This window comes from Schistocerca americana, chromosome X, assembly GCF_021461395.2.
Source record: "Schistocerca americana isolate TAMUIC-IGC-003095 chromosome X, iqSchAmer2.1, whole genome shotgun sequence".
In the NCBI taxonomy this organism is placed as follows: Eukaryota; Metazoa; Arthropoda; class Insecta; order Orthoptera; family Acrididae; genus Schistocerca; species Schistocerca americana.
The window spans coordinates 672129723-672151743 of NC_060130.1; the positions used below are offsets into that span (position 1 = coordinate 672129723).

General features: G+C 43.2%; 1 protein-coding gene across 1 annotated transcript in view; it reads left to right on the plus strand.

Moving 5' to 3' along the window:
* Window positions 1-22021, plus strand: part of LOC124555746 (vacuolar protein sorting-associated protein 13A-like) — a 689798-nt gene that overhangs the window by 95250 nt on the left and 572527 nt on the right. The gene's annotated exons all lie outside the window — the stretch shown is intronic.

The following is a 22021-nucleotide window of genomic DNA, read 5'->3' on the forward strand; positions in this document are numbered from 1 at the left end:
GACACTCTTGAAAGTGTTTGATGAAGTGGCACGTTGTGTTTCAGTACCTGTGCCGAGCCCCAATCTCGTCCGACACAGAGCCTAATGAAACACCACTGTTTCGAAACAGTGAACCACAGCCGTTCCGAAACACCGAAACAGTTCCACGTATCGATACACTGTATCGAAACGTAGAAACAGTGGCCAAGTCTATTTTGAAGTACTAATGCTTTTCGGACACCGTGCAGAGGGTCCGAAACAGCATCTAAATAGCGGCAGGTTATTATTTCGCACTGATTACTCGAAAGTAACGTTTTGTGTAAGAAGTGACTACTGGCTGTGTGTGCAAGTACGATTTCTCGTTGTGAGGATTTTTAGAACAACTGTAGGTCCTCGTTCTCGAGTCAGAAGGCTGTTTGAACATGCTGGGTAAGTGATTCCAGTGCATGGCTTTGCGCTTGCGAAAATTTCTAAACATTTTTGAAATATTAATGCCCGGTCTTTTGGCACAGATTACAATACTCAGGCAAGCGAGTGTTTCTTTTAGAGACTCCTAAGTCCTCTGTGGCAGTGCAAATTTCGTTATTTACTATTTTACAGATTTGTACATTTTCTGAAGTCTATTTACTACCTGAATAATTTCTTTTATCTCATCATACATTTCATCAATTTCTTCATCATCTACAGAACTAGTTGGCATATAAACTTGTACTACTGTAGTAGGCATGGGCTTCGCGTCTATCTTGGCCACAATAATGCGTTCACTATGCTGTTTGTAGTAGCTTACCCGCAAGCCTATTTTTTTATTCATTATTAAACCTACTCCTGCATTACCCCTATTTGATTTTGTATTTATAACCCTGTATTCACCTGACCAAAAGTTCAAAAATGGTTCAAATGGCTCTGAGCACTATGCGACTTAACTTCTGAGGTCATCAGTCGCCTAGAAATTAGAACTAATTAAACCTAACTAACTTAAGGATATCACACACATCCATGCCCGAGGCAGGATTCGAACCTGCGACCGTAGCGGTCGCTCGGCTCCAGACTGTAGCGCCTAGAACCGCACGGCCACTCCGTCCGGCGAATTCTTATGGGACTTAACTGCCAAGGTCATTAGTCCCTAAGCTTACACACTACTTAACCTAAATTATCCTAAGCTCAAACACACACACCCATGCCCGAGGGAGGACTCGAACCTCCGCCGGGGCCAGCCGCACAGTCCATGACTGCAGCGCCTTAGACCGCTCGGCCTAAAGATAATGGTTAATATGATTGACTGAAGTATCTTTAATGGCGTACAAGGGAAGACATTCGCCAGAAGATGCCTTTTGTGTGCTCTTGTCAAAAATAATAGGTACCAACGACGACTGTAATTATGAATCCCTTGCTAATGTGAGACGTCAGCTTCAAAGAGGACAATGCCGCTCGTAATCAAATTTAATGGCTCATTATAACTTGGATCTTTTTATTGTAGCTAACTACCTGCTTCCCAAACACCCTTTTTTTCATGTTAAACAAAACTGCAGCAGTTGTTGATAATTCTTTATTAGTAAAACCGATTTTGCAACCTACAGATATATCATCAAGTACGTATTCAAATCATTTACAGCGAAGCGCAGAAATTATTCGACGCCTCCATGTACACAGTCAGTCAAGTTGCGTGATGGGGGTGTCCAATAATTTCTACGTTTCGCTGTAAATGATTTGAATATGTACCTGATGCTATTTTAGGTTGTGAAAGCGGTTGTGCTAATGAAGGATTATTCAACAGCTGCTGCAGTTTGGTTTAACAAGAATCTAATCTTACAACTGTATCTGCTCACGATATAACATTTGTTTTCATTTTATTAAGCTTACTTCTCAGTAGTTACAAGGTGTAGTAACTAGGATGCAAGAGCAGGAATATCATTGAGCGTAGGACAGACTAGACGCTAAAGTGTCTGCGTTTGAGGGGCTCGCAGTATCCTACAAACTGTAAGACTGTCGTTGGGATGCTGTCTACCCTAATATTAATTGAGGCGCACCTATGCAGTCAAGTAACTGGACGCTGACATTCTTCTTTTGTGATACAGATTATAATCCCTTAAGATTTAGGTTTCATTAAAGAAGGCATTCTTCCAGTGGCAGTGATAGCGAGGTGGAAGGAATTAATGTTTTCAACATCTCATCAAGCCTGCTGCCTCGTGCCGCGAGATACACAAATTTATTGTTTACGAATAATAGATCTCTCAATTCAAATTTTTGCACGACTACCCACTGTGAAGATGACTCTTATTTTCACGAAGTGGGAAGAGTAAGGTAAGCAGTATTCCAGATTTTTACCATCGTTCTAATTCCAAGCAAACAGAATTTACTGTTCCAGAGTGAGATTTTCACTCTGCAGCGGAGTGTGCGCTGATATGAAACTTCCTGGCAGATTAATACTGTGTGCTGGACAGAGACTCGAACTCGGGACCTTTGCCTTTCGGAGGCAAGTGCTCTACCATCTGAGCTATCCAAGCACGACTCACACACAGTCCTCACAGCTTTACTTCCGGCAAGTAGGAGACGAGTTTCTGGCGGAAGTAAAGCTGTGAGGAGGGGGCGTGAGTCGTGCTTGGGTAGCTCAGACGGTAGAGCACTTGCCCGCGAAAGGCAAAGGTCCCAAATTCGAGTCTCGTTCCGGAACACAGTTTTAATCTCCGAGGAAGTTTCAGAATTTACTGTTACCTATCGTTCCTAGGCACACACCTATGCAGACAGTCTCGAACTTGTTCTAGCTTTATTACAGCGCTGGTTAAAAAGTTAAATGTGTCGTAGTGTACATTTGTAAAGTTTAGAATCCTGGACAGAGCAAAATTTTGTGACACCTCCATAAAATTGTACCACACAGTAAAACGAAGTAGCGACACATTTGTTGGGAAAGCCTGATCGACGTTGTACTCCTTGGCAGAAGCACGAAACCTAACAGGGACATTCAGCGGGGGATAAAGAGAACACTATGAATGGGTTAAACATTAAAGCGTGCATGAAAAATTTGCGAAAGAGTGTTGAAACATACTAGACAAACATTCCGTATAGCACACTGTCGCTGGACTCAAAATTGGTGAATGCAATATAAAATAAAATCGCGTAAACAGCACTAACCATGCCATAGGTCCCATCCTTAATTCAAACGAATAACTGTCAGATTTTGGGAGTATTCTGTTTGTCCAATCTTTTCCCTGAGCTGCCCATCGTTAAGTTCCTAATAATGCACAGCAGACCAGAGCATGTAATTAAAATTTTTGTACGAATTTGTAATACATAAAAGTGTGGGTTAATACAGTAGAATAGCGATGACTGTACTCTTCCAAGGTTCGAAAATACAAACAGTTTTATGTCAGTGATTTACCAGTTTCAGTGCTTAAACAATACTGCACGCTCTTGCGAGCATAATCATAAATAATGTTATTATTTTCAATTGATTGCTGTTAACAGGTTAATTTTCACTGACAGAATATGCAGTGGTGTTGCGGTTACACTAAACATGTACGGTCAGCATTGCATTTTCTGCCCTCATCAATCGGTTATGTCAGTCAGACGTGAAAATCCATTATTCAGTTCACTTGGTACTTGCTCATAGAAATTCGGTTTTTCAGTTGAGATAGACTGCCATGTGTCAAGTAAGGATCTCTGATTGGCACTTTTAACTGACAAAATTTTATCACACAACTTGCGAAAAACTGTAACGTTATCTATCGGCAGATTTCTTTGCTCAGCACCTCTCGGCTTCTTTGCAGTGCTTTGACAAATCCACGGTTGCTCGATGCAACGACGTTTCCTTTCCCTTAATGTAGTACGGTTGTCAGACGAAATGTATAGCCAGACATACTCAGTTATTTTAAATGAGCCTCTGTGCAACCCGTGGTCTAGTGGGCTACGAACCTATGGTTCCATCTTACACAGACGGAATCCGTTGTCCTTGACATTGGTAAGGACTGAATCCAGTTTTATTGCCGAAAGGGTGTTTTGTTCTTTTCTATAAGAATAAAATCCTTATCACACGATAGGAAACTACGCCATGTTAGGAGGAACTTATAGTCTACAGCAGTGAAATATTTACGGATGATCAAATTTTGACGTAATATTTTGAACATCCCTCATAAAATCAGCAGCGCTCAGGCTTAGGTTCAAATGAAAATCATGTGAAAAATAGAAATTATAATCAAAAAATTTGAGTTTCGTTGCTTTTCTCAGAATGTTGTTCTTCACTCTCTAAGGCAATATAGAAACATTTTTGAGACAATCTGTAAAAATGCTGGAAACGTTCGGGATACATGTTCAGTTCTTTCACCGTCGAATGTGACATACTTCTTCCCATTTTTCAACCATGACGGATATACCAGATGTCTTCTTCGCTGCTCAGTATTTACGAGTTACAAAAGATCTAGCACAACACTATATTCGTCTGAGGAAGACGACATATTCCGATCCATTCGAAGCACGACCGTTCCACGTCTTTCTGACAGCGCCACTTCAGTGTGAATTGATTACATCCCTTTCGTACCTGGTCCCTGACTTGCCGGCCGCCGCCGTGTATCCACGCCACGCCATTTCTATGTGAATAAAGCCTAAGCTGTCGGTGGTGGTGGTGGTGGTGGTGGTGTGTGTGTGTGTGTGTGTGCGTGTGTGTGTGACGGATGGGTGTGTTCCGCTTGCCTGCCCTCTTGGTGCTATTCGAGAGAAATCAAGCACAGTCCCACGCTATTATACGAACACTCTTTACTGTCCCCTACACGAGACAACTACACTTTGCACAAAATGACATGGATGGCGTGTATTAAGTATTTTCTGTGTTCTTTCTTAATGGCTTAATTCTTAATTTCCTTGTGTGTGTTTTTTTCTTATTTAAGAGGTGTGATCTCGCATTTTAGTAACTGTAAAGTGAAGATTCGCGAAGCCAGTAACGCAGTTGGCGTTTGTTTGTTTGTAACGGCCATTGATCGTTCGTCTCAGCCTAGTTAGTTTCCATCTGCCACCTGTGACGCACCAGCAGTGCAACAAATTATATACTCAGCTTTTTCTGTGTTTTTTTCGTAGTTTAGTTCTTAAAATCCTTGTTTGTGTTTTTTTTTATTGAAGAGATGTGATCTCGCGCCCTAGCATAAAGTGTAGGTTCACGCAGTCTGTAGTTCAGTTGTCATTTGTTCGTTTGGACCGGCCATTAATCGTTATTTTCAGCCTAGTTAGTTTCCATCTGCCACGTTACGTAACTTTTCTTCGTAGTTGAATTCTTAAAATCCTTGTGCTTTTTTTTCTAAAGGAGGAAAGATGTGTAATTTCGCGTTTTAGTAACTGCAAGTGTATATTCACGCAGTCAGTACTGCAGCTTTCATGTGTTTGTTGGGGCCACCCAGTGCTAGTTAGTCTCAGACAAGCTACAGTCGTGGCTAAAATTAAAGCAACAAACGGAAATTTTGCAAAATTGCGATCATTTTGTCTCGGAACAGTGTAAGCAGATGATAGTAAAGTAGAAACAATGTAAAAAATACAGAACGTAAACAACTGCAACATTCGTAACGATAGACAAAAATGTTCTTCGTTTTTTCCAACTTAATGGATTTGCACGCACACATTCTGACGACTTTTTAATGTGCTCAATGTGGGGTGTGACCACCTCTGGCAGCAATACGCCCTGACATCGGCGGGGCATACTGTGAATGATGTCATCAATTTCGTGTTGAGGCAGTAATGCTCATTATTCCTGCAGAGCTGCTCGCAAGTGTACCAGAGTGGTTGACGTGATGCAACCTGTCTCCTTAGGGCATCTCAGACGTTCTCTGTGGGATTCAAATCAGAACAGTGAGCAGCCATGCCATGCGTGCAATATCTTCCCTTTCAAAGAAAACGTCGCCTGTCCTTGCTCTATGAGTTCGAGCATCATTGCCCATCAGAACAATGTCTGGGTCCACAGCACCTCGCAACAACCGCACATAAGGTCCCAAGATCTCGTCTCGACACACCTTACCGATTCACCCTTACAATTGCACAAAGAGGTGATCAAGTGGTCAACATAAACCCTGCCCACATTGTTAGGGATCCTATTCGATATCGGTCTCTTTCCACAATGTCTCTGTACCAAAATTGTATTCCAGATTCTCTCCAGATGCGAATCCGCCGATAATTAATCTCCAAACCAAACCGGGACTTAACTGTGAGAAGAACATTTGCCCACTGTTCGACCGTCCAGGTAGCATCTTGACGACTCCACGATACGTTTCCTTGTTTGAAGATGCTTCAGAGGTACACATACAGCATATCTCCAACAATAAAGGCCACTCTGCCGAAACCTTCTTTACACTGTTTGCCTCGATACAACACGTCCCTCGGATGCTGCGAGGTCAGATGACAGTTACCGTGCAGTACTAAGGTGGTAGCTTCGTGCACTTACAGACAGATAACGGTTCGCTCTTTCTGATGTCACACGTGGTCGGCCCTTTCCTCATCTTCGGTATACATTTTTGGTCTCAACAAAATGTCACAATATTCGAGAGACAACAGAACGATTTACGTTAAGCCATCGGGCCACATGAGTTTGCAGCTGCCCTGCTTCCATTCTTCATATGGCGTATCACCGCAGAGTCTAGTAGGCGTCTTCTCTGTGCCATACTGCATCGTCTATGACTGTGAGCACACCGATTGTGGATGGGTGTCCACCTGGCAAGCACAGGTCAGTAAGACGTGCATATGCCCTAGCATAATCTGTTACCATACCTGACAGTTTTCGTAACAACCGTGTGTTGTTAAGTAATTCACTCTCCAAACTCGCTGTGTGTGTAGTGTGCTATTCTTGTGCCACAGTACTTACTTCTGAGAACATTTTTACTGCTTCCACAGGTTCATTTAACTCCCTGACACCACCCTTATCTGCCGTTCCAGTCACTGTGTACAAAATTTTACCACCAGCATCCAACCATCCTCCGCACAGGCCATGAAGGCCCAAAGGTAACGACTGGCCGCCGTCATCCTCAGCCCACAGGCGTCACTGGATGCGGATATGGAGGGGCATGTGGTCAGCATACCGCTCTCCCGGTCGTAGGTCAGTTTCCGAGACCGGAGCCGCTACTTCTCAATCAAATAGCTCCTCAGTTTGCCTCACAAGGGCTGAGTGCACCCCGCTTGCCAACAGCGCCCGGCAGCCCGTATGGTCACCCATCCAAGTGCTAGCCCAGCCCAACAGCGCTTAACTTCGGTGATGTGACCGGACCAGTGTTACCACAGCGGCAAGGCCGTTGGCCCAACCATCCTCTCTTCCACCGTGAATGTGTCACAACTTCCACTACATATTTCGTTTGTTCTCGTAGTTGCTCATAGGCCCTACGCAGTTTATCACATTCCCCTGACAGTTCCTTGAGCAACCCTGTGCTCTTGGCACTTTGACGAAGTCTGTTGTATTGCAACCTGAGCACAGGGACAAATAAAAGCCAACATTGCTCCTCAGAAGACTACATCCACTATCAAACCCAATCACATTCAAAAAAATAACAAAAAATTCTTTACACTAACAGAATTCCACTTACTCGTTACTTTACTTTATTGATGTGTAACACTCCCCTCAACTTTAATAAAATTCGTCCCAGATTTTACTCTTTCTTAGCCGACTAGTGGACTTCCTTATATATTTGCATTTGCTCTGAACCTTTGTTGGCTTTAACCACAAAAAAATCCTATCCTAGTTTAATATTATTGTCCTAGTTTGCTTCTTCATACATTGTGTCCTCTAAAGCCTCCTATTTATTAGTACAAATCCACTCTGTGGGAATTTCGTGAACAGTTGCTTCTCTTTCATGAGTGGTTTTCCTTCGGAGACAAAAATTAACTACATAAGTAATTGCTAGTATCCCAGTAACACTAGTGATTGATACCCTGATCGTAATGAATTTTCATCAACGTTTCTCTTGATGTTTCCGTACGTGCTATAGCATTTGATCTACCGAAATTTGTCCTTTCTCTGAAATGATTAACTCATCCTTTGCCTATAGTAAACTGAGATGCAAGGTACTGTTCAGGAAGGGTAGGTTTCGTATGGACAGCACACTTAAAAGTCCCTCCAGCCACTACAACATTGGTCGAGTTCTTGTAACTATTGTGGTACCTGTAATTGTACCAGGAAGGTGAAACTGAGTTTTGGCTATGTCACACTTAGTTCTGTTAAATAACTCACTCTGTCGTAACTCTAGTTTTTTCGTACCCATAAATGTTTTATTCTTGTAGCAATTCGCTGTTACTGTTTATTGTGAGAATGTGGAATGGATCCACAGATTGCTAATGAACTGAAAGTGTGGTTGTGGCATTTATGCTATTCTTTTGGACTTTGGTGCTACCATATTTCGTAGCACTAAATGAAAAAAATGGTTCAAATGGCTCTGAGCACTATGGGACTTAACGTCTGAGGTCACCAGTCCCCTAGAACTTAGAACTACTTAAACCTAACCAACCTAAGGACATCACACACATCCATGCCCGAGGCAGGATTCGAACCTGCGACCGTAGCGGTCGCGCGGTTCCAGACTGTAGCGCCTTAGCACTAACTGAATTTCACAGAATCCCCTGTTGGTACGTAGCAACTGAGCTGGACAAATGGTGGCTAATTCCTTGACACAGTTGCTAATATCTCTTACTGACGTAACAACATGTGTATCCCTTTGTTCTAAAACAAGTAGCACTTTACCAGCTTGAACCTGAACCCACTTATTGATTAACTTCCACTTGACGGATTACAGATGGGTCGTAAAACACTGTTAACGAAAGCGTGACCTACTATTGGAAATTGTACGTTAAATGTCCGTTAAAGTATACCATAACGTGATCAGAATAAACCTTAACTGTATAAATATCAGAGGAAACTGCTATCTTACTTTTTACCATAGGTAGAACGTGTTGTAACCCTGTCGTAAATTCTTTTTCTCCTCGCTGTAGTCATAATGGAAACTGCTGTGGTGTTATCAATGATATACTTAACTGTCCATGTGTGGCATGGTGAATTGCTTCTTGTACCCTTTCTACCTCGATTCTAGCATCTCCCACGCTGTTAGCTAGTTCCCGTTGCAATCTGATTACTACCAGTTTCTCATCTAGTGTCCTCAAATGATTTTTGATCTCTTTCAAATATTTACTTAGAGTTTACATCCTTCCTTTCGTATACTAATGCAACTTGGTTGTTATTCTCTACATATTTTTCATTATATTCACCGTTACGTCTTCCATATTCATGATCTGTGTCGTATGCCAATTCACAGTTGTGTCTCGTTCCTAGCTATTTCCCTTGTCATCCCTAGCATTTTATTTAAATGCACAATATCCTTTAATTACTATCTGGTAATCATGGGGATAGTATATTTTGCCATTATCTTCGGTACCACGTAGGAGAAAGGAATTACCAGAAATCCCCTCCCTCCTTAGGATGACGACTATCTCATGGAAAATTAGCACAAACTACAGCAAACTAAATAAAATGACATTAACCTAGGTAACCCAACATAACATTAAACACAGTGTACTATTTTTCTATCATTTATCTGTAGAGCTAAATCCATATGGGAATTCTGTGCTACTTTCATTCAGCATGCTAACCTTCTTTTGCAGTAACAGTGGCAGTAATTGCAGCAATGTTTCAACGGTACCCTTAAAAGGTTTTTACCCAAGTGATATGTATTGCCAGTGTATTCTTCGGTAGGTGCAACCTGACACACATAGCTGAAGTCATCTCTGCTGCCTGATATAATCCCTGAAACTTTGTTAAGAATTTCATAGTTTTACGCTTTGGAGTATAAGGATTGGCCAGTAGGACCCATCGCCCTACTCTACACTGCCCAATGTGTTACTTGTCCAGTGCTTTTGTTTAACACGTTTTACCCATTGCCATATTTCTTTTAACATTTTTGCTAATTGTTTTACATGTTCACCCTTTGTACCCACCTTAGGCTGGATAATGTCAAAAGGTGGTGGCACATTTCACCCATATACTACTTCGTATTTTGAAAGACCTGTTCCTGTGTGGATTTTAGAGTTGTACACACTACCACTTAACTTAAATACACATCCCAGTGTTAGCTGTTTACATAGTTACTTAACATTTTCGCTATCATACGGAGGACTCGCTCCGTACAACCATCTGCTTGTGGGTGGAATTGACTAGCACGCAATTTCTTCACTTTCAATAGACAACACAACTGCTTCATCAGATCAAACATAAAATTAGGTCCTTGATCTGTGAATATAGTTTCCAGTATTCCAAATCCAATTGATTACAATGGCTTGAGCTATAGTGCTTACTTCAGGATCTGGTATCGTTGTCATCACAAGCTATCTCGAAAAAAGATCGATGATAGTCAGTACTTAGTTATTCCGAAACGGTTTGTGAGTCCACAGGTAGAACTAACAAACCACAAGATGTTTAGTAAGGCAACAGATGGCGGACGACCCCTCGCAGATTACCGTGCATAGGCGGACACCATGTAAAAAACAGCATTCCCACCATTTACACGATCATGTAGCCGTAGTCTACAAATCTACATTCATTGTCTTAGTGCTAAGAGAAGTACCGATAATGCTGAATGTAAGCTTTGATTTTATACTGTATAAATTGCGAAGTAGCTAAATATGTGAATGTTTCTACGTTTCCTGACAAAAAAAAGTGAATGACCCGTAAGACATGGTAGGATGTTAGTGTAACTCTGTGCGCACCACCAGCGGGTATGTAAATGATGAGATGCAGCTCTCTCTGACAGGTAGAACAGCCACCAGAGTGCATTAGTGTTGTTTGTGTGTAGTGTTGTTACCAGGTCTGGTAGGGTATATAAGGAACATAAACAGCGTCAGATGCTGAGTGATCACTCTGAGGACAGGGGAATGCTGCATACCCATGCGAGACTGCTTTCAGCACCTGACAGAGTTTGAGAGAGGCCTCATTGTGGGTCTCCATTTTACCGACTTATCGAATCGTGCAATATCCAGATTTGTGGATTACAATGGCCAAATGGTGGACTGCATGGTAACATGAAGGCAGGCTTACTCGTCGTCAAGAAAATCTCAATATTCCGCTGAAACGACCGTAATTTTGTGTCCAGAGATAGATTACTTTTTATACGGTCCTACGATTTGCTGCTGTTCTTGTAAGTATTTTGCAATAAGCGTGGGGCAGAGTAGTGATGAGTCTATTTGAAGACAAAGTGATCTTGACCTTTTCGGATTAAAGTTTTGATCTTTCCGGCGAATTTAGGCGGCGGCGAGGCCGTCATATCCTTCTGCCTTATTCCTCGGAGCCTATTACAGGTCACTGAACAATTCATCAAAAGAACTCATTAGTTTTGTGTTTCGTGCCTCTGTAGTCGCACCTGCGTTGCCTACCTTTCCCAACCATTCCTCTAAGACCAACGGGAACACTAAGTTCGGTTGACTACAACTTATTGCAATATTCGTTTATGGCTTCCATGATGTGACATGTAGAGTGCCATCATTTGACTGGTAGTTCTCTATTAAGTGCCTAGGTGCTGTTCGCAGCTCCAGCAACGGTGATCTGTCACCGTATAGTTGTGGTTTCCCTCGCTCTAGGTTTTTACAACATTCTACAGCTAAACTGCCACGCCCATCTTCCCTTGAAAACTCTCAGTTGGATATTGAGCAAATAAATGTGATACAGTATGCAGAGTGGTCGATGAAGGCAGTCGACCAGAACTCCACTCTGCATGCATTGTCAGCTAGAGATTGTGATGCTTAAATTCTGTCATTCCCACTCGTTGCTGTATTCGTCACAAATGAATATGCAACCGTACCAGAATATTTGTCTCAGAGTGTATGTTAGTCCAAATACTTGCACCACGGTAATACTTTCAGTTCACGAATGAAAATATAATTCTGTAATACAGACTTACAGTCGTTGGCAACGATGGCTGGATACCACAGGTTTGAGATCATTTTCGCCTTTCCCATTGCAAATAATTCTCTCTTCTCTTTGGTCAACAGTTGCCTCCAGAGGGAGGATAGACATTAATAAATTGAATGCGGTGACATGTGAAGGTGATGCCTCATCCAGCTTCCAGTCAAGTGATCGGCGTGCATTGCAAGCCTCATCTATAGGGAACAGCAGTTCCTCCTTCCCTACCAATGTTCATAATGGCCTCATATCCATGCATGTCCAGTAATTTAAGGAAATTGATTCAGTACATTATCGAGACTGGCGGCACATGCACCTTTCTGAAAAGATATTGTCATGTCGCAAACACAGTCAAGTCCTAATCCGAAAAAAGGGGCAACAGAGAAGTACAGCAGTTACTGGTAGCATTTAAAGTACGTATTTTACAGACACCAGCGTACAGACAGAGCAGAACTACTTCCTGGAAAGAGTGTGTTGCTGTTACTACAAATATCGAATATTTCAGGTTATCAAGCATTAAAAACATAAGAAATTTTGAGAACCTTCTGTAAGTGATAAATATTATATAACAAAAATTTGGTAGTGATCGGATTTTAACGAGAAGCCCTATCGTCAATCTGTACTGCAGGACTGTAGAGGAGTTCCATACAGAGGACATTGACATCGTCTTTGAGCTTTTGTCTTTTTGATGGAGGGTCATAATTCTCGACTTCGTTTGTGACGCCTGACAAGCAACAAAGGACACGATGCAGCTATAACTAGCGTTTTAGTAACTTTACCTATAGTCCCACTTTCTGCACAAGCGTAAAAGCTCATACCAAGTTTTCCAGGCTGCATCTCACTGGCCGGCGCTCGTATTAAAGCGTTCTCTGTCCTTTTCCTGGTTGTCCAGGGGCTGTAAGCAAGCCAGCTGTCTTGCTTCTTCAGTCCTGATAATGAGGTCCTCTACTAGTTATCCTGAGTATCATCCAGTTGAAATGGGAGTAGTGTATCCAAGAAATATCTGAAGCCCGTAGTGTCTTGCTTCACTGTGTTATATGCAAATGTCATGTTCCACTCTCTCAGTTCAGAATCAATGATCAATGAGAGCATATCTGCTGACGTCTTATGAAAGGGCCATTCATCTGTGGATGGAAGGCAGTTGTGTTAGTGTGGGTAATCGCACAGTGTAAAGTCATCTATGATATTAGTCTCGAATGCTTTTCCACGATCAGAGATCATAACACAGGGTGTTCTATGCTTCAGACTGATGTCGTCTTCGAGGAACCTTGTAATTTCCAGAGCTTAAGCAGGTGGCACAGGTTTGGCGACAGCGTAGTTGGTGACATAGTCAGTGCAGACTACTATCGATGGATTCCTGTGTATGGACTTGGAGAACCTTGGCAAGAGGTAGCGTCCAGTCTAATAGAATGGCGCTGCTTCAGGATAGATTTGTATCAGATTCCCTGGATGTAACTGTGGCCTGTGCTTCTGTCACTGGCCTTCCTTATAGTGGCTCATATTATGTTTAACAAACTGGTAGAGACCTGTCCAGTGGTACCTGATTTTGGGTAGAATGTTCACGAATCCCAGGTGACCAGATGTTGGAGCATCATCACTTCGGGATAGTTGGCAGTTAATGAGCTGGAATGATGGTAATTCTCCTTCGGTTGGTCTTCAAGGCTCCTGTGGTTTTCATCAGTGCTGGATCTTCCCTCTGTTCAGTAACAGTGTTATTTAATACAGTGAAGACTGAGATTTAATCCACATTGCTGAGTTCCAGAAAAGGATTCCTTTAAAGACAGTCAGCGTCCTTTTATTTGTGGGCATTTTTGTACACCACTGTGACACTGTACTCCTAAAACCCTAGTGCCCGTCTCACAAATCGACGCAGTGAATCCTTAAGGCTAGTAGTCAGTTAGCATAGGGAATGATGGTCCGTCACTACAGTGAATTATTTGCCATATAAATACAGTTGCATCGTGTGGATGCCCCATTCAACTGCAACACACTTTTTCTGTTTTATAGTAGTTCATCTCCGAGTTGCTGAGATTCTGGAAACATAAGCGATCATCTTTTTAGCACTTTCATGAAATTGCACTAGACCTGCACCTGTCTCGTGACCACAAGCGCCAGTGAGAAGTTCTGTCCAGCATTATTGTCATAGAATGCTAAAACATGAGAATTCATTAACGAGGTCCATGCCTCCAGCAGTACATACTTAAAAACAAACAACTCTGAATGGTCAATGCTGGTGGGTTCATCATGATACTGATGTCCAAGTCTGGCGACGCTACTAAATCTCATCCTCCTTTAATAGGTGTGTAGTGTCAAAAATGACCAGACTTGTATTTTGCACACCAGAGCAAGGGGGAGCACTGTGTTGGTAGCCCTGCAAGTATCTCGTCAGCTGCTGCTACTGCTGGTAATGATGGCATGCGCACAGGCTGTGATGAAACTGTGGTTGTGGCTAGGTTGCGAACCTAGGAGCACCAGCAGTCTGTAGAGAAGGCCTAGAAGCATGGTTGCTGAGAGTGGTGGGGCTGGAAGTTCCTTGTGCTGGCTTAAATGTTCAAATGTGTTTGAAATCTAATGGGACTTAACTGCTAAGATCATTAGTCCCTAAGCTTACACACTACTTAATCTAAATTATCCTAAGGACAAACACACACACCCATGCCCGAGGGAGGACTCGAACCTCCGCCGGGACCAGCCGTGTGCTGGCTTAAGGAGTTGGAATGTTTCCCGCATGTGTCATGGCCATAGCTGGTTACAGTAGTGGATCATGTGCTCCTGCCCAACCACGACGTGGAAAACTGGGCGTCCGTTGTCGCTGAGTATGATGCCAGTGCACAACCTAGCTTCCAGTCAAATGTGCAAGCCCACACAGTGATATCCTACCGATAGTGGAGTGTGTAACTTATGCTTGTGCCCTGCAGTGCAGATCGCACGCACCAGATCCTGGAGTGAGCATAGTCTACGCCCATGCTGTACCCCTTGGTCAAGATTTTTCATTGACTAGGGTGGACCAGTATGTGACAAGTAACGTTGTTAGGATTTAGTCAGTACTTGCGTCATATGTGCCTTGAAAGATATCTCCTTCTGAGTTCGATGCCAGGTGGAAAGGGGCAGTGGTTGGGTGCCATATTCCATTTTGTTGGCAGAATGCCTCAAATTCTGCTGAAACAAACCGTGGTTATTGTCAGATACTTAGATGTGCGCTCTCCATCTATACCAAAAATGATGATGAAGACAGCACAACACCCAGTCCCTGAGCGGAGCAAATCTCTGACCCAGCTGGGAATCAAACCCAGGCCCGTAGGACGGCAATTCGTCACACTGACCACTCAGCTATCGGGGCGGTCGTCCAAAGGGTGCTCAGTCTGGAGCCATGAGCAAAAACAGCTGTGGATGCTTGGTTGTGAGTTCAAGCCTGACATATATGCACTGCGTACTCGACTGCACTACCTATCTCTGACCAATAAACATGGTGTTGAGGAGAAGCATTCGTCCTCATCATACCACAATGGGGCGAATGTAGAAATGAAGAACTGGGACACAGGGTGAAGGTGGAACAACAATGTGACATTCAGCATGACACAGACAGCAGCACTACACCCTGAACAACATTAAGCCTATGTTTCATGGCAAAATAATTTCGCAATAATAGGAGGTTTGATCCTTTTGGCAGGCATTACGGTCAACCACTTTGTACTGCTATATGCTGGAGGGGATCCTGGCTAGTAGTCATCGCTATTTCACGAACGGTGATGGGGAAATCTTGCAAGATGTGGAGCATAGTCTTGTCTAGTGCAAAACACACTGCTTCCTGTTGGACAGATTAAATGTCAGGGCCACTTGGGAGGCGTGATAAATGTGCTGGCATTTGCATGCTGTGTAGTGGGTCGAAAAGGAATTTATGAACCCCCAGCAATGCAGGAAAAATGGGTCAGCTACCCATTTTGTTTTATCAAAACTAAAAAAAAAGAAGCTGCAGTCGAAGTTGCATTGCACTCCCATATGACAAAACATGATATTTTTTAACGTCATATATAATTGCCAATGCCTACTTTACTATTTGTGAATAATTTTGCTGCGCCTGTGATAGTGTCTTAGATGCAAAAGTTGTTGTTGCTCTGTACCATCGGCATTCTAATGCACCAGGATGGCTTCAGGCCGTTATTGTGATGCAATTGTCAAGGGTTAGGAGCGTGCCCTGTTTGAACGTTGCTAAGGACGAGGCGAACTTCCTTTGTTTATTTAAACTGCAAGAATGCTTTGTGAGATTCGTGAGACTAAATGAACGGAACCCCCTTCTTCCTCAAATGGTTCAATAAATTCATGAGGTTTGCTGCCTAGAGAATGAATTTTGCATAATATTTCACATTCTCCAGGAAAGACTACAATTCCTTTAAGTTTTATTGGCGACAACAACTTCTCAATAGCATCAAAGTGCTCTGTCATCACTGTGATATCTCTTCTGCCTAACATATGCGGCAAATACTGCATGGGCTGTGCAAAGAACTTGCATTTCTTCTGGTTACAGTGGAGCCCATACTCAAGCAGCTACCGAAAGTGTATCTAAAAGTTTTTTATGCGTTGTTTGTTGGTAGCACTCATCACCCAAACGTCATCCAAATAGTTGACACACTTCATAATACCTATCTTGGGTTAGTTGTTATGTGTATCTTCGGAAAGTTCCTGGTACTTTTGTGACCCCAAATGATAATCTATTGCATGGATACCTTTCAAAAGGCGTATTTATTACCCGATTTTCTGGATGTCTGCGTCTAGAAGTAAGTGCAAGTAGACACACTTCAAGTCAAGTTTTGAAAAGCATGTCCCCTGCCAACTATGCTGAGAGATGCTCTGGCTGAGGATTGGGTAAATGTCGATCTCACTTTTTACGTTAACTGTGACAATGAAATCACTGAGAATAATTATAGACCCATTAGCTTCATTTACGACCACCATGAGATTCACCCACTGACTGTGTGAATGGCGCATATACCCCCAGTTCCTGTAACCTGTCTGATTTGGGCTTTAATGTGTCTCGCATTTGGAACGAGATTGGCTGTGCAATACAAAATTTTGGCAGCGTGGATTGCTTGAGTAATACATGGTCTTCATCTATACTCCTGGAAATTGAAATAAGAACACCGTGAATTCATTGTCCCAGGAAGGGGAAACTTTATTGACACATTCCTGGGGTCAGATACATCACATGATCACACTGACAGAACCACAGGCAAATAGACACAGGCAACAGAGCATGCACAATGTCGGCACTAGTACAGTGTATATCCACCTTTCGCAGCAATGCAAGCTGCTATTCTCCCATGGAGACGATCGTAGAGATGCTGGATGTAGTCCTGTGGAACGGCTTGCCATGCCATTTCCACCTGGCGCCTCAGTTGGATCAGCGTTCGTGCTGGACGTGCAGACCGCGTGAGACGACGCTTCATCCAGTCCCAAACATGCTCAATGGGGGACAGATCCGGAGATCTTGCTGGCCAGGGTAGTTGACTTACACCTTCTAGAGCACGTTGGGTGGCACGGGATACATGCGGACGTGCATTGTCCTGTTGGAACAGCAAGTTCCCTTGCCGGTCTAGGAATGGTAGAACGATGGGTTCGATGACGGTTTGGATGTACCGTGCACTATTCAGTGTCCCCTCGACGATCACCAGTGGTGTACGGCCAGTGTAGGAGATGGCTCCCCACACCATGATGCCGGGTGTTGGCCCTGTGTGCCTCGGTCGTATGCAGTCCTGATTGTGGCGCTCACCTGCACGGCGCCAGACACGCATACGACCATCATTGGCACCAAGGCAGAAGCGACTCTCATCGCTGAAGACGACACGTCTCCATTCGTCCCTCCATTCACGCCTGTCGCGACACCACTGGAGGCGGGCTGCACGATGTTGGGGCGTGAGCGGAAGACGGCCTAACGGTGTGCGGGACCGTAGCCCAGCTTCATGGAGACGGTTGCGAATGGTCCTCGCCGATACCCCAGGAGCAACAGTGTCCCTAATTTGCTGGGAAGTGGCGGTGCGGTCCCCTACGGCACTGCGTAGGATCCTACGGTCTTGGCGTGCATCCGTGCGTCGCTGCGGTCCGGTCCCAGGTCGACGGGCACGTGCACCTTCCGCCGACCACTGGCGACAACATCGATGTACTGTGGAGACCTCACGCCCCACGTGTTGAGCAATTCGGCGGTACGTCCACCCGGCCTCCCGCATGCCCACTATACGCCCTCGCTCAAAGTCCGTCAACTGCACATACGGTTCACGTCCACGCTGTCGCGGCATGCTACCAGTGTTAAAGACTGCGATGGAGCTCCGTATGCCACGGCAAACTGGCTGACACTGACGGCGGTGGTGCACAAATGCTGCGCAGCTAGCGCCATTCGACGGCCAACACCGCGGTTCCTGGTGTGTCCGCTGTGCCGTGCGTGTGATCATTGCTTGTATAGCCCTCTCGCAGTGTCCGGAGCAAGTATGGTGGGTCTGACACACCGGTGTCAATGTGTTCTTTTTTCCATTTCCAGGAGTGTAATTTAGCCCTATCCAGTGTTGATTATAATAACCACTGATAATTCTTTAATTACCATTTTAGATCCTGGAATGGTACAGAGCTTGACACCAGGTTCACTTCATGCAATACTTGGGAAGCAAATGTGGCGAATGTATCTAAACCAAAAATGTTTACAGCTGACAGTGAACTTAAACCAACAAAGAGATTCGGTGATCCACGTTGTTGTATTTTGCCCATACAGTAATTTGCCCTCTCAAAGGAATCTTTTGCAACACAAGTTACAGCGAACACTCAGGCCTGGTCAGGATCTGTCGTCCATAGTGCATCGGCGGACAGTGACACATCAGTCCATGATGTATTGTCTACCATCAGTCCACCATGTTGTTTTTCTCTGTCACGTTATTGCCAAGGGCCCTTACTTGAGACATGTGTAGCATGTGTCGAAAAGATGTGGACACTGTTGACGCTTGTGGCGCATCCAGCTGTCTGGACAAGAGTTAGGCATCAACTGGGGCCAGTCCGATACTGAAGTGATGTGGCCTCTTTGTGATCCACCACCGATACAGAAAGTTTACGCTGTCTGTCTCTACATATCATTCCCAGTAAAATTTCCGATCCAGAGGCGGAGCTTATCGTATTATTTAAGGAATATGAGCTACTTCTAGGCACCTAGTTTGCTTACATCTGTTTACTAAGTCTACTGAAATCTACTTGGGAGAAATAAATGCTTCCTTACGCAGGATTCACACCCTGAGTGTCATCCAGGGTACCATGCTCAGTTCAGGAACATTTTTCTTTCAAATGATGCTGTGTGGTGCCACCTCCCCTCACCCCCTGTTCCGTCATAAACTTTCACTCATGTCAGTTTCTGCAACTAATTGTGATGAACACTGTATACAAATATTGCACGTGGACACTGCTGGCACCCCTTTCATCTTGGCATCCCAAGTGGCTGCTACTAATTGTGATACATTATGTAAAGAAATATTCAGTTGTGGCACCCTTTCTAACTTGGTGTCCAAGCAGTGGCTTGTGTCACTTGGGCCTTAATCTGGTCCTGTAGGGGACCAACTAGTTGGATCATGGCAGACAGCTGAGCTGTCTGCTATCTATAAACGCATTTTGAGCTGCTGCAGACACCTCAGACTCTTGTCAGTATTGTTGATTGTTGGAGCCGGACAGTTCCAAAACACTAGTCTGGACCTCCTTGCCTGATGTTAATCTGACAACTATGTCTCTGATTAAACAGTCAGCATATGAGACACCTCAGTTAGTACATTCAAACTTGAATTACTGAGTGAGCCCTTTCATGTCCACTGTCCAGGGCATATATACATATGCATCCTGAATTGATTAAATTGCAATCTCACTGCCAAAAAATGTGTTTGGTGGCAGAAATGCTCACTCAGTAAACTGCACAATTTGTAGAATTCTACTGTTCCAGGGGCGAGGGCTGCCACACAGTTGCTCATCTCACTGGCTGCATGCTAACAATTCGGATCAGCTTCTGAATCTGCTCCTGCTGTAGTTGTTGTTGCAATCATATCTGTTCCTAATGTTTTCATTGTTCCAGCCACATTTGTTTCTGCTGTTGTTCCTGCAGCATTATTTGGTGCTGCAAAGATCCAGAAACTTTGAATCCATTGTTATGAGCTTATTCACATGCAAGAGTCAGCCTCATCGCCACTGTAGTAATGCACTACTCAAGTGTGGGACTGCCACTTGGTGGTTTCTGATAAGCAGCAAGTAGCAGAAAGGACCGAGAGGACAATGGTGAAAACCATATATAAATCCAAAAGAACAAACTAAGAGTAACCAAAGATGTGAAAATCAAGAATCGTCAACATCGTACAAACTAAACTGGAATAGCAAACCAAAGATAAATAACCAAGAGCAAGCTAGTAACTTGAACAAGGAAACGTGCATTTTCCTCCTAGTTTATGCTGCCAGAGAGTCTTGCCAGTAGGTGTGAAGACCACACTGCCTTTGGTGTGACTGTGAAAAGAAACAATTCTGGATGACCATCACTGGTGCGTTCAAACTAATATTGATCTCTGAATCCAACAATGACACTAAAATCTCCCTGCAGTAGTTCTTTAAAGTCATGAGCCTTGGTACAGAAGTCCTTTATGAATCGTTGGTAATACAAGCACATTTGAGAAAACTTCTCACTTCATGAATGTGTTGAGGAGTTGGAAAATCTGTGACTGTTCTTATTTTCTCTAGAATGGGATGCACTCCATCACCATTAACTAGATATCCCATGGCTTTTATTTCTTAGGCGATGCAGAGGCTCCTTCTTGGGTTCATATGAAGGCCTGTGGTCTGAATACACTACAACCTGGTTGTCAAGTGGCTTAGATGTTCTTCAATTATTTTTTTTAATTTTAATTTTAATTTTTTTTAAGACATTGTCATCCAGATAGCAAAGACAGGACATCCATTTAAGGTATTGCTGAAGCAAGTTGTCCATCATATGCTTGAACGTGACTGGAGCATTACATGGTTCAGATAGCATAACTTTGAACTTTTAGAAACTGTCAGGTGTTGTCAAGGAAATCTTTTTCTGGTCATATCTTTCATGAGTGCTAGTCCTGCAAGATAGGTAGGAGAACTTCTGTCAAATTTGTAAGGTGAGAGAAGAGGTATTGTCAGAAGTACAGCTGTGAGTGTGTGTCATGAGTCATGTTTCGATAGATACATTGGTAGAGCACTTGTACATGAAAAGAAAAGGTACCAGTTTCAAGTCCCATTGTGCACACAGTTTCAGTCTGTCATTAAATATCTAATGCTTGTATTGAACAGATCTTGTCTTAGCCTGTTTACAGACAGCTGATAGTGTACAGTGTAAAACTACATGTAGACTTTGAAATTTTAGATAAAGAGGAAGTGAGTAGTCTAAGGGAAGGAGTAGTAGCTTTTTTAAGGTATTGTCTCTCTCATAATGTACATGTATAAAATAATCAAGAAATAACTTCCTTAATCATCATTCTGAGTAGATTACTGATAGTAACAATTTGTTACAAGTATACTTCAGAGAAGTAGCATGCAGTGACTACTTCTGAATATCAATAGAGAACTTGACTCTTTCTGTAGCCCTAATGGCTATTCTGCATGATTTTGTTTACAGAACGTGCTGTATGAATGAGTGAGTAAATGAAAAGATGAGAATAAAGCCAAAGTGGATAAGAAGGACCAAAGAAAACTCAGTTTTAGGGACAATGCTGATGAGTACAGCCATTTTGTGAAGATCAAACTTATGACTGACTGGTCACTTTGCTGTTTTGTGTCCATGTTCATCTGCTTTGAATGAGCAAACTGAAAATTCACTTACACTGCATTATTTATGTATTTATGCAGGAGTGCATCTTTGTAAGACATGAATAACTCTTACAGAAATTTCACCAAATGGTGACCAAGACCTGGTTTCTGCTGCTGCTTGGCTGTACAGTCTTACAGTTGGGAACTTAAGCACTCTGATTATACAGTAAAGCATAACAGTTGGAGCAGAGTCCAGATACACATATGGATCACTATTTTTTTTAACACTAGTTTCACAGAGTAATACTGAAAATAAACATTGCTCATGACTATTCCAGCATTTAAAATGGTAAAGGCTTTATAAAC